This window comes from Lissotriton vulgaris, chromosome 4_2 (assembly GCF_964263255.1).
Source record: "Lissotriton vulgaris chromosome 4_2, aLisVul1.2, whole genome shotgun sequence".
In the NCBI taxonomy this organism is placed as follows: domain Eukaryota; kingdom Metazoa; phylum Chordata; class Amphibia; order Caudata; family Salamandridae; genus Lissotriton; species Lissotriton vulgaris.
The window spans coordinates 11271923-11284705 of record NC_141692.1 but is presented as its reverse complement, the minus strand read 5'-3'; the positions used below and the strand labels follow the sequence as shown (position 1 = coordinate 11284705).

General features: G+C 50.3%; 1 protein-coding gene across 1 annotated transcript in view; it reads left to right on the top strand.

Annotated features, from left to right (window-relative positions):
- The window catches only part of LOC147718124 (tripartite motif-containing protein 6-like), a 131630-nt gene that overhangs the window by 80311 nt on the left and 38536 nt on the right, over positions 1-12783 (top strand). The window lies entirely within an intron of this gene.

Below are 12783 nucleotides of genomic sequence, written 5' to 3'. Positions count from 1 at the left end.
CTCACTGCAAAGCGTGTTAAAGAGAATTTTTGGTGGCCTGGGATAGACTCCTTAGTTAAGTCTTGGGTGGAGCAATGTGAGCTTTGCAGGGAGTCAGAAAAAAGACTACAGGTGGGTGCAGGTAGTCATTCGCTTGGTCGGGTGGTGTCTGAGGATGGTGTTTGGAAAAAGGTTTGCATTGACTTTATTGGTCCCTTTCATGAGCTACAGGACAGCGAAAAGTTTGCCATGGTTTTGGTGGATTCGGCTTCAAGGTGGGTGGAAGTCGCCTTTTTGAGGAACATTAGTTCACAGGCTACCATTAAGGTGCTTAATGAGATTTTTAGGCGAGAAGGCATTCCTTCGGTGCTTCTGTCAGACAATTCAGAAAAGGGGGTGGTGATGCTTGTTTCCTTCCCAGTGAAAGAATTGGCTTTGTAGTTTGGTTTGCCCTGTTCCCATCATGCACTGGGACAGGGACAGACTAATTTGCATACAGCCAGGTTCTAAGCTGGGATGGTGCAGTGAGCTAAAAAACGGTGTTGGATCTAGCCCTGATCTCTTGACTGGGTGAGAGTATTCTGCTTAATTCAGAAACTCTGTCCATCACCACCCCTTGTTGTTTAATTATTTTGTCCACCATAAGCGTGGAAGGGTATACTCAGATGTGAGTCCCTTGCTCATTGCACCATCAGGATTCAAGCAAGCCGGGCCGAAGACGGCTGTAATGCCAGAAACTGGTCCCCGGAAGCTTGTTTCCTTCCCAGTGAAAGAATTGGCTTTGTAGTTTGGTTTGCCCTGTTCCCATCATGCACTGGGACAGGAACAGACTAATTTGCATACAGCCAGGTTCTAAGCTGGGATGGTGCAGTGAGCTAAAAAACGGTGTTGGATCTAGCCCTGATCTCTTGACTGGGTGAGAGTATTCTGCTTAATTCAGAAACTCGGTCCATCACCACCCCTTGTTGTTTAATTATTTTGTCCACCATAAGCGTGGAAGGGTATACTCAGATGTGAGTCCCTTGATCATTGCACCATCAGGATTCAAGCAAGCCGGGCCGAAGACGGCTGTAATGCCATAAACCGGTCCCTGGAAGCTTGTTTCCTTCCCAGTGAAAGAATTGGCTTTGTAGTTAAGTTTGCCCTGTTCCCATCATGCACTGGGACAGGAACAGACTAATTTGCATACAGCCAGGTTCTAAGCTGGGATGGTGCAGTGAGCTAAAAAACGGTGTTGAATCTAGCCCTGATCTCTTGACTGGGTGAGAGTATTCTGCTTAATTCAGAAACTCTGTCCATCACCACCCCTTGTTGTTTAATCATTTTGTCCACCATAAGCGTGGAAGGGTATACTCAGATGTGAGTCCCTAGCTCATTGCACCATCAGGATTCAAGCAAGCCGGGCCGAAGACGGCAGTAATGCCAGAAACCGGTCCCCGGAAGCTTGTTTCCTTCCCAGTGAAAGAATTGGCTTTGTACTTTGGTTTGCCCTGTTCCCATCATGCACTGGGACAGGAACAGACTAATTTGCATACAGCCAGGTTCTAAGCTGGGATGGTGCAGTGAGCTAAAAAACGGTGTTGGATCTAGCCCTGATCTCTTGACTGGGTGAGAGTATTCTGCTTATTTCAGAAACTCTGTCCATCACCACCCCTTGTTGTTTAATTATTTTGTCAACCATAAGCGTGGAAGGGTATACTCAGATGTGAGTCCCTTGCTCATTGCACCATCAGGATTCAAGCAAGCCGGGCCGAAGACGGCTGTAATGCCAGAAACCGGTCCCCGGAAGCTTGTTTCCTTCCCAGTGAAAGAATTGGCTTTGTAGTTTGGTTTGCCCTGTTCCCATCATGCACTGGGACAGGAACAGACTAATTTGCATACAGCCAGGTTCTAAGCTGGGATGGTGCAGTGAGCTAAAAAACGGTGTTGGATCTAGCCCTGATCTCTTGACTGGGTGAGAGTATTCTGCTTAATTCAGAAACTCTGTTAATCACCACCCCTTGTTGTTTAATTATTTTGTCCACCATAAGCGTGGAAGGGTATACTCAGATGTGAGTCCCTTGCTCATTGCACCATCAGGATTCAAGCAAGCCGGGCCAAAGACGGCTGTAATGCCAGAAACCGGTCCCCGGAAGCTTGTTTCCTTCCCAGTGAAAGAATTGGCTTTGTAGTTTGGTTTGCCCTGTTCCCATCATGCACTGGGACAGGAACAGACTAATTTGCATACAGCCAGGTTCTAAGCTGGGATGGTGCAGTGAGCTAAAACACGGTGTTGGATCTAGCCCTGATCTCTTGACTGGGTGAGAGTATTCTGCTTAATTCAGAAACTCTGTCCATCACCACCCCTTGTTGTTTAATTATTCTGTCAGACAATGGCACCCAGCTAACCTCTAAGGAGATTGAGGAATACTTTGATCATCTAGGGTTGAAACATTTGTGCACTTCGCTATACAACCCACAAAGCAATGGCCTGTGTGAAAGGATGAACAGGTTAGTCAAGGGCACTATGCAACTTGCTTTGGCTTCTAATCGTTCTGTACAAAGGGAAATTAAGGAGATGCTTTGGGCGTATCGAACCACTTTACATCAGAACATGACAAAGACACCATTTGAACTTATGAGAGGGAGATCAGCAGGTACTAAGTTAGTTCCTACTTGGCTGCAGAAGCCAACTGTGGAGTTGGATCAGGTCATGGGTAAATGCAGAAAGATCAACATATCTGTAGGTGACCTGGTTAAGGTGAAGCCTGGGGGTAATCAAAGAATGTTCAATAAATTTAGGGGGCCTTTTCAGGTTAGGTCTGTGAGTGACAACTACGTTAGGCTACAAAATGGGCAAACTTGGAATCTCCGTAGGGTTGCTCTTTTTCAAAAGAAAGATTGTCGACAGAGTTTTGATTTGTTGCAGCCAAATGTTAAGAATGTGGTCGTGCATAAAGAGCAGAGATCAGTTCGTAAGAGAATGTCACCGGCTTATCTAAAAGATTTTTGTGTAAATGTTTAGGAATGGAGTGGAGTTATAGAGTTATTAACTATTCCTGTCACAACATTATAATTTTTTGATGATGTACTTCTTTCCTTTGTGCTTTTGTTATGTTTAACTTTATTGTTTCTCTGCCAAAGGAAAGGAGATGTGTTAAACTTATCTTGTGCTCGAGTCTGTGGCTCGCGCGCTGAGCTCGTGTCTGCCTTTCTGTGGCCAGGGCTCGAGAGTTCTCTGAAAGCCGTTAGAGGCAGTTTGTACCTGACGCTGTTAGTCGGGTTTCTCCTATGCTTAAGCTTTTGAATAAAGCCTTTACCAAGAACAGCTATCCTGTCTCCTGTGGATCTTTACAACATTGTCAGAATCGCCCCCGGCAGGACACCTTAGGCTCCGCTCCGCGTCACTGTTGAGCCCGGGTTGGTAACGGGCGGCCGCCATGTTGGGTCCGAGGCAGGGATCAGGAGCAATCTACGCCGCTCCAGTGGCACCAGCAGCGATCGGAGCAGTCCTGCAGGTGCCCCACACCTTCCGCTTCAGTTAGGGAGCGTGAGCATCGCGGAGGGCTTCCTTAAGACGCTGGGCTCCAGGCCGGAGCAGCGCGCTGACCGGGAGCCGAGACGGTCCACGTCCGTCCGTCTCGGCTCCTCCCTCGGGGAAATGAAATGCTTTGCCCAGAATCACGGGAGTTTGAGCGAGCACTGAGTGAAAGATGTGGCAGCTCGCAAGGAAACGGGTCCCATAAGAAGGGGAGAGGCGAGGTGCAGCAACTGAGGATTTTAGATAGAGGCAGTTGGGATGGGAAGATATTGAAAGTCGGCTTCTAAAGTCTTTCCTCGCTAGGGTCGGTCTGGTCTCTGGGATTTGGGTTGTAGCCCTGTCTCTTCCCGGAACCTCCAGTCAGCAGCCACGCTAATTCAGCGGCTGGAAAGATTCACAAAAGCAAGGTCCCCATGGCTCAGGCTTCCTTGCACCATGGTGTAAGGGTGCCTGCGCCGGCGCATGGCAGCTGTTTCTGTGCCAGCGCAGGGGAGAGCACAGGAATGCGACATATCATTGTAGATATGACATATCATTGTAGATATTACATATCATTGTAGATATTACATATCATTGTAGATATGACATATCATTGTAGATATGCCGCATGCTTGTGCTCTGTAAGGGCCGTGGCGCAGCCAGAGGGCTTGGGGTGCCGCGCTGCTGCACTTTCTTGTAGATCTGCCCCTCTGTACTTAGCATACTGTGCTGCCCCACTGGTATTTTGCTGCCTCTGACCACGTGAGCTCTTTCATGCACAATGGGAGAAACACTTGGGTAGGAGAAAGCTGGCACCCTGAGCTCTCGTGTAACGTGTGCAACACTGGGATAGAAAAGGGCTGATTTCTTTTCTAATGCTTAGCTGTATCTGCTGGCTTCTTCTAGGTACGCTCATCTGCACGGGACATCTTAAGTCCCTGGATGGACTGTCCCCGTGCTGCTTTTAATGGAAGACAACTGGGGGCATTCATCTCCTGTCAATGCCACTCATGGCCCTTCAGGTAACCTCACAACTGCTCAAACTACAGGTATAAAGATCCGCCTTAACAGCGGGCGCCTGGAGGACAAGGGCTCGGATTTGAGCTAATAACATATATAAAAAGCAACTGTTTGAAAATAAACTGAATTTTGGATTTATTATCTCCATAGCACATAGGCCTTCTAGCATTGAAGTCTCTGCTAATGTGTGAACTGTAGGCTTAATTGCAGAGTTGAAAACACCATAAACCCTAAAACACTTCCCCCAGGACGTCACTCCCCCGACCCCCAGTCCAGTCCCCACATTCAAAAACTACCCTGCATGACCCACCAGCACTACCCTAAACCCTAAAATACGAAGGTGCGCCAAAGGTAAGCCCGTCTACGCCCGTCCGCGCCTGGACCGGGCCCAGCACCAGACCCCCTGGTCCACGCAATGCCCAGCCCTACCGCATTACATACGACGCCTCCACCCTCCTAGCCCTTAACCCTGGCCTTCCCCCCAACTGCATCCAAGCCGCTCCTGGACACACCCATGGACCATTCTCATGCTATTCCTGCAAATTCTTCTGCACCGTCAACCACTCCACTACGCCCACACCGATGATTCCCGACACCAACCACCTACAATGCATCTTGCTCAACACCCAATCGGTCCACAGGCACGCTATTGACCTATGGAATCTTCTAGACACCATCTCTCCGGACGTCGCCTTCCTCACTGAAACATGGATGAACGCCTCTTCCGCACCAGACATCACCATTGCCATCCCAGAAGATTATAAGATCATTCGCAAGGACCGTACCGGCCACACAGGAGGAGGAATCGCTATCGTCCATAAGAAATCCATCCAAATCTCAACCAGCTCTGACGTCAACCTCGCCAACTCTGAACACCTTCACTTCCAGATCCACATCGACCCCAAGACCACACTCAGAGGCACCCTCCTTTACAGGCCTCCAGGACCCCACGCACAATTTAGTGAGGACATCACAGACTTCATCACTCCACACGCGCTCCCCTCCAAACATTACATCCTCCTAGGAGACCTCAACTTTCACCTTGAAAAGAACAACGACCGCAACTCCACCACCCTGCTGGACAACCTCGCCAACCTCGGACTTAAACAACTGGTCACTTCCCCCACCCACATCGCAGGTCACACTCTCGACCCTATCTTCACCTCCAGCAATCATGTCTCCTTCAGCCACACCACGAATCTCCTCTGGACTGACCACAGCTGCGTTCACTTTACCTACAACAAGCCCAAACCCCAAAACCACCCCCACCCAACTCTGCAAAGAAACTGGAACAAAATCACCATCGACCAGATGTATGTAAATGTATTGGCATTTATATAGCGCACTACTTACCCGTAGGGTCCCAAGGCGCTTCGACCGCTGCGAAACCCTTCCTGGCTTCCCTGAGAGATGGTCCCTTAATGGGTATCTCCAGGGTGAGACCAGGCATCCCCGGCGGTCTGGTGGGGCCGTTAGTGAAGATGAGGCAAGCTAATGCCCAGAGTTGCCGAGTGTGATCGCTGATCAGAGTGGACCAGATCTCCTCATCGCTTCTTCTAAACCCCCCAGCCCACTCCTCAAACCCAGACCAAGCCGCCACCAACCTTACCCTATGGCTATCCAACAGCGCCGACACCCTAGCACCACTGAAATAACGACAAAGCAAACTTGGCAGCAAAAAGGCCTCATGGTTCAACGATGATCTTAAGAAATCCAAGAAACTCTGCCGCTCTCTTGAGAAGGCCTGGAAAAAAGACCCAACCACAAGCACCAAGGACGCCTTCAAAAACGCCACCCGCATACACCATCAACTGATCCGTAAGGCCAAGAAAACCGCCTTCAAGGAACGACTAGATAACAACGCCCACAACAGCAAGGAACTTTTCAACATCGTCAAGGAATTTACCAATCCCTCGGCCAACTCTAACGACATCACCCCCTCTCAAGCCCTCTGCGACTCCCTAGCCTCATTCTTCCACAACAAAATCGCAGACATCCACAACAGCTTCGACAACCAACCCGGAGACCAACCCACCCAACCATCTTCTGGACCTTCACCCCCCTTAAACATCCTTACTGAATGGAACACAATCTCCACTGAGGACACCATCCGCCTGATGAACTCCATCCACTCAGGATCCCCCACAGACCCATGCCCTCACCACATCTTCAACAAAGCAGACTCCATCATAGCACCGCACCTCCGAGATGTCATCAACTGCTCCCTCAACTCCGCCACCTTCCCGGAAAGCTGGAAACACGCTGAACTCAGCGCCCTTCTGAAAAAACCCACAGCGGACCCCACCGAACTCAAAAATTACCGCCCCATCTCGCTCCTTCCACACCCGGCCAAAGTCATCGAGAAAGCTGTCAACAACCAGCCTTCCTCGAAGCCAACAAATCCCTCGACTCCTCATAGTCCGGCTTCAGAGCAAAACACAGCACTGAGACCGCCCTCATCGCAGCAACAGACGACATTCGAACTCTACTGGACAATGGAGACACAGTCGCCCTCATCCTCCTCGACCTCTCCGCAGCTTTTGACACAGTCTGCCATAGCACCCTTCTAAAGCGCCTCAGAAACATCGGAATCCAAGGAAAAGCAATGGAATGGATCACCTTGTTCCTCACCGGAAGAACCCAGAAAGTCCGCCTCCCACCATTCAAGTCAGAGGCCACTGAAGTCATCTGCGGCGTACCACAAGGATCTTCACTCAGCCCCACCCTTTTCAACGTATACATGAGCCCCCTCGTGGCCATCGCCCGCCAACACAACCTCAACATCATCTCCTACGCGGATGACACTCAACTGATCCTATCACTCACCAATGACCCTGACACCGCCAAAACTAACCTACACGAAGGAATGAAAGAAGTAGCCGAATGGATGAAACACAGCCGTCTGAAACTGAATTCTGATAAAACAGAAGTCCTCATCCTAGGTACCTCCCCCTCCGCATGGGACGATTCTTGGTGGCCAGAAGCCCTTGGAACAGCACCCATCCCGACAGACCACGCACGGAACCTGGGCGTCATTCTGGATTCCTCACTTTCAATGAACAGACAAGTCAACGCCGTCTCCTCATCCTGCTTCAACATTCTTTGCATGCTCAAAAAAACATTTCGTTGGATCCCCACCGAAACTAGGAAAACGGTCACCCATGCTCTGGTCACGAGCCGACTGGACTATGGAAACACCCTCTACGCCGGGACTACCGCTAAACTCCAGAAAAAACTCCAACAAATCCAAAACGCCTCAGCCAGGCTCATATTAGACATCCCGCGTAAAGAACACATCTCTGGTCACCTGAAAAACCTCCACTGGCTTCCCGTCAATAAGAGGATCACTTTCCAGCTCCTAACCCACGCACACAAAGCACTCTACGAAATCGGACCAGAATGCCTCAACACACGACTGTCCTTCTACACCCCCTCCCGCCAGCTTCGATCTTCCAACCAAGCCCTTGCCACTGTACCTCGCATCAACAAGACCACCATGGGAGGTAGATCCTTCTCCTACCTGGCAGCTAAAACCTGGAACTCACTTCCCACTTGCCTTCGCCTTACCCAGAACCACCTAGCAATCAGAAAGCAACTTAAAACGTGGTTATTTGACAAGTAATTCCCCACCCCTCCTTAAGGGCCTTGAGACCCTCTGGGTATGTAGTGCGCTATATAAATCCTTTGACTTGACTTGACTTGACTAAATCCTAAAAAACTACCCCCGGCATGACCCTCCCCGACCCCCAGTCCAGTACCCACACTCAAACACTACCCTGCATGACCACCCAGCACTACCCTAAACCCTAAAACACTACCCTATAAAAAACCACAACACTTCCCTAAACCCTAAAACACTATCCCCAGCACGACCCTCCCCCAACCACCATTTCGGTCCCCACACCCAAACTATACCCTGCACGACCCCCCAGCACTACCCTAAACCCTAAAACACTACCCTACACTACACAAACACCACAACACTACCCTATACCCTAAAACACTACCCCAAGCACGACCCTCACCCAACCCCCAGTCCGGTCCCCACACTCAAATACTACCCTGCATGACCCCCCAGCACTACCCTACACAAACACCACAACACTACCCTAAACCCTGAAACACTACCCCCAGCGAGAACGCCCCAACCCCCAGTCTGGTCCCCACACTCAAACACTACCCTGCACGACCCCCCATCACTACCCTAAACCCTAAAACACTACCCTACACTACACAAACACCACAACATTACCCTAAAGCCTAAAACCATAACCCCCAGCACAACCCTACCGAGACCTCCAGTCCGGTCACCACACTCAAACACTACCCTGCATGACCCCGAGCACTACCCTAAAACCTAAAACACAACCCTACACTACATAAACACCACAACACTACCCTAAACTCTAAAATGCTATCCCCAGCACAACCTTCCCCCAACCCCCAGTCCAGTCCCTACACTCAATTCCTACCCTGCACCATCCCCCAGCACTACCCTAAACCCTAAAACACTAAAACACTACCCTGCACTACACAAACACCACCATGGTATAATAAATAAGGCATAAAAAATAGTATAATACACAGGCACTGATCTCCCATTCAGCATGCAGCTTGAATATAATGTTAATAGTAGTCTGGGTAAAGTCCAGTAGTATTCAAATTGTTTGTATTCACTAAATGTTCTGCATTGTAAATGAAGACTATGTGATTACAAACAAGTATGTGCTTAGTATTCTGTTAGTATTCGAGAAGTACCACTCACATATCAGTAGTCTTCATGCACTAGCCTTCCCCAAAAGAACACTATTGAATACTAAAATTGGCATAAATTAGTCTCTGAATGCTATAAAAAGACAGGTTAACCTCTAAATGTAGTATTCGACTTCGGTAAGTTTGGGCGGGGAGAAAGAGATGGTCTGTAAGGTGGGAGCACCATCAGCAATAATGACTGGACCTTGGCTGTGACAGGTGATTCTATTCTATTCTATATTCAATAGTTTTGGTAAAGCGCAAAACAGCTGCCCCAGCAATGAGGCGTCCCGGCGCTAGAGAAACCACAGACCCCGGCCTGAGCGAATAAGATGGAGGGGAGTTAGGGAAGAGGGAATAGATGCGTTTTAATTGCTTTCCGGAAGGCCGGAAGACTTTCTATGGAGCCGATGTTTTGTGGCAGACTGTTCCATAGTTTGGCTCCAAGGACCCTAAAGGAGCGGCCGCCCATGCAGCAGAGTTTTATGCGCCGAACGCACAGGAGGTGCTGGTTAGAGGATCGCAGGTTACGTGACGGAGCATAAGGGGTGAGGAGTGGTCGTAGCAGTGTTGGGGTACCAAGTTTGATCATTTTAAAGGTCATGATGAGGGTCTTGAGTTTAATTCTGAAGTCAACGGGTAGCCAGTGTAGTTTTTGGATTGTAGCTCTGGCCGAACATCTGCGAGGGAGGCCGACTAGAGTTCTAGCCGCAGAATTTTGCACGCGTTGTAGTCGTGCTATCTCTCCTTTGTTGGCGCCAAGGAGGAGTACATTGGCGTAGTCCAAACGCGAAAGGATGGTAGCTTGAATAATGAGTTGGCGAATTTTGGCGTCAAAGAAGCCCAGTATGTGGCTAAGACTCCTCAGCAGGCCGACACAAGTGCCAGCGACTTTTTTGGTGTGGGCCTGATAGTTGAGAGAGGCGTCCATCCAAACTCCTAGATTTTTAACTAGGGATTTGGGGGGTGGGATGGAGCCTAGGGAGGACGGCCACCAGTGCTCATTCCAAAGGCTGGTGTTTTTGCCAAGGAGTAGCACTTCTGTTTTACCAGCATTAAGCTGTAAACAGTTGTCTGTCATCCATTGGGCTACTGCGGAGAGACCGTTTTTAAATCTGGAGGATGAGATGGAAGGGCCTTCCGTAAGAGTGATGGCCAGCTGTGTGTCATCGGCGTACGACACCAGTGTCAGGCCCCACTCTTTGGCCACTGCCGCCAGAGGTTGCACATAAAGATTAAAAAGGGATGGGCTCAACGCCGAGCCCTGCGGAACTCCCTGTGCAATGGGATGGGGTTTAGATAGAAAGGGGGGTGCTGAGACCCAAAAGGATCTGTCCTTGAGGAAAGATCGGAACCACTCCAATGATGACCTTTAAGTGTTCATCAGAGGTTTCTTCAGAGGGTCCTCCAGTCATAGAAAGTGATGTCACCTAAACAAACAGCTCTCATATCTGAATATTTCTACGATGAAGGTCATTCAGCTTTTTTCCTACTTTATACCCTTCATTCCATAGTGCTTTTTACCATCCCCAGGCACTATTCCACCTGACAGCACTGGGCTGCTGAGGGTGTGTCAATCCTGCAAAAGACTGTAAGGGGATTATGTGCAAACTCCTATCGCCACCACAGTGTCACTTTTTCCAACATTGCGTTGCCGATAGGGGCTTAGCCTTATGTACAAGGCAGCGTTTATCCACTTAATGTGGATTAACGCTGCCTTGAAAATAAGCCCCCCTTTCACGCTATGGTAAGCATTAAAGGGGCATGATCTGGGTGTTGTGGTGGGTATTCCACCGCAACACCCATTGATTTTGACGCTTCCCCCTATGTACAGGGGAGGCGTACACTGGAGGCAGCGCCGAAGTTAAGACCAGGAAAAACCTGGTCTTAAGTTGGCAAAACGAGGAGAAATGTATTATTACTCTTCATTTTTGTTTTTTCCTTGTATGTTGCCTTGTGCAGCACACTTGGAAAAAGCAAACTGCCATCGATTGTTCATTTTACTGCTGCTATGACGTGGCACCTAAAGTTTATGCCACACCTGTGATCCCCCTTCTACTGCATGTTAGTCACCTTTTTGAACTCATTGCTTCCTTATCAGTTTCCTTACCGGTCGTCATCAGCGCGGAGATACTCCTTCGGGAGTTTATTCATAGCGCTATATAAACACGCAAATAAATAAATAAATAAATAAGGTAGGCCATAGCTAGCCCTATTGTGAGGGTACATTGTAGGTAATAGAAAGGACATGTACCTTAAGTGTGTGACATGTCCTGGTAGTGACAAACAGCCATTTTTGTTTCTCACTGCTGTGAGGCTGCCCTCTCATAGGAATGCATTGGAGATTCCCTGATCTCCAATGCATTCCTGCAGTGGTAATTCCTGATATGAGAGGAGGAGTGTTAGACGGACCGGGAGGGTCGGCCGAGGATAAGGGGAGAGGTCTCCGGGGAGAGCCGTCTCCAGCGATCGTACAGACAAGTAACTTCCCCCCCACAGACGTACACCACACCAGGGTAAGGTTCAACGATACTTTATAAGCAATTCTTCAAGTACGGTAAAATGATACAAGGAGGTCTGGACTCAGGGGTCCCCTCGATTCTGGTCTCTGGATTGGGAAAAGGGTAGCGGGACAGTCTTGTTACCAATAGATGAAATAGCTCTCAATCCTCAAGCTCGGCGTTCTAGATGGACGGGCCGCGGCGGAGCCAGCAGGTCCCGAGATGGATGAAGGAAGCGACGGTCCGCGGCGGAGCCAGCAGGTCCCGATGAAGATGGTAGTTACAAACGGTCCGCGGCCACGCCAGCAGGTCCCGACGACGATGAAGGTTACGAAGGTTGCGGCAGCGCCAGCAGGCAGGACGATAGTTCACAAGGCAGGGCTATGGCAGCGCCAGTAGTCCGTCAAGGATGAGTTCTTCTCTGCGTCTCTCGACTCCAGGATACAACTGCCTTCCTGCTCTGGAGCTGCCCCAGTTATAGGGCTGGTGCCCTTTGATGTCCGGACCCTCGCACTTGGAGGTCGGGAGGTCCGGGATGAGGGAGTCCAGACACCCAGCAGGGGGGTGGAGCCAGCGCCCGGGGAGGCTGGGGGCGAGCGGTACCTGGCGGGGGAGAGCCATCGACACCTCTTTCTCCCATTGACCTGCCAAGTAGTCCGCTCACCTCCTGGGTGGATGGTGGTGCCGGGATGTCTGAGGCCTGGCCAGGCCCAGGGTTAGGGTCGATCGGAGGCCACGCGGCCTCGTGGTGCAGTGTCCAAGATGGCGCCTGGGTCGGGCGCGCGGGCCGGTGGTGGATCGGGCCCAAGGGGTCGAGATGTTCAGAGGCAGGGGTCCCGGAGGGGACGGGAAACGTGAAGTGGTGGTGTGTGACACTTGAGGGACCGGGCTCGGGCCTGGTCGGGCAGAGGGGGAGCGGGCCCTTCATGTGGCCTGTCCAACATGCGTCCCCCCCAGCTGAAGGCGGGGAGAGTCACCCATCCTCTTGGGGACTCTCCTCGTCGAGGCGGAAAAAGCGTGACAGGCCATCCG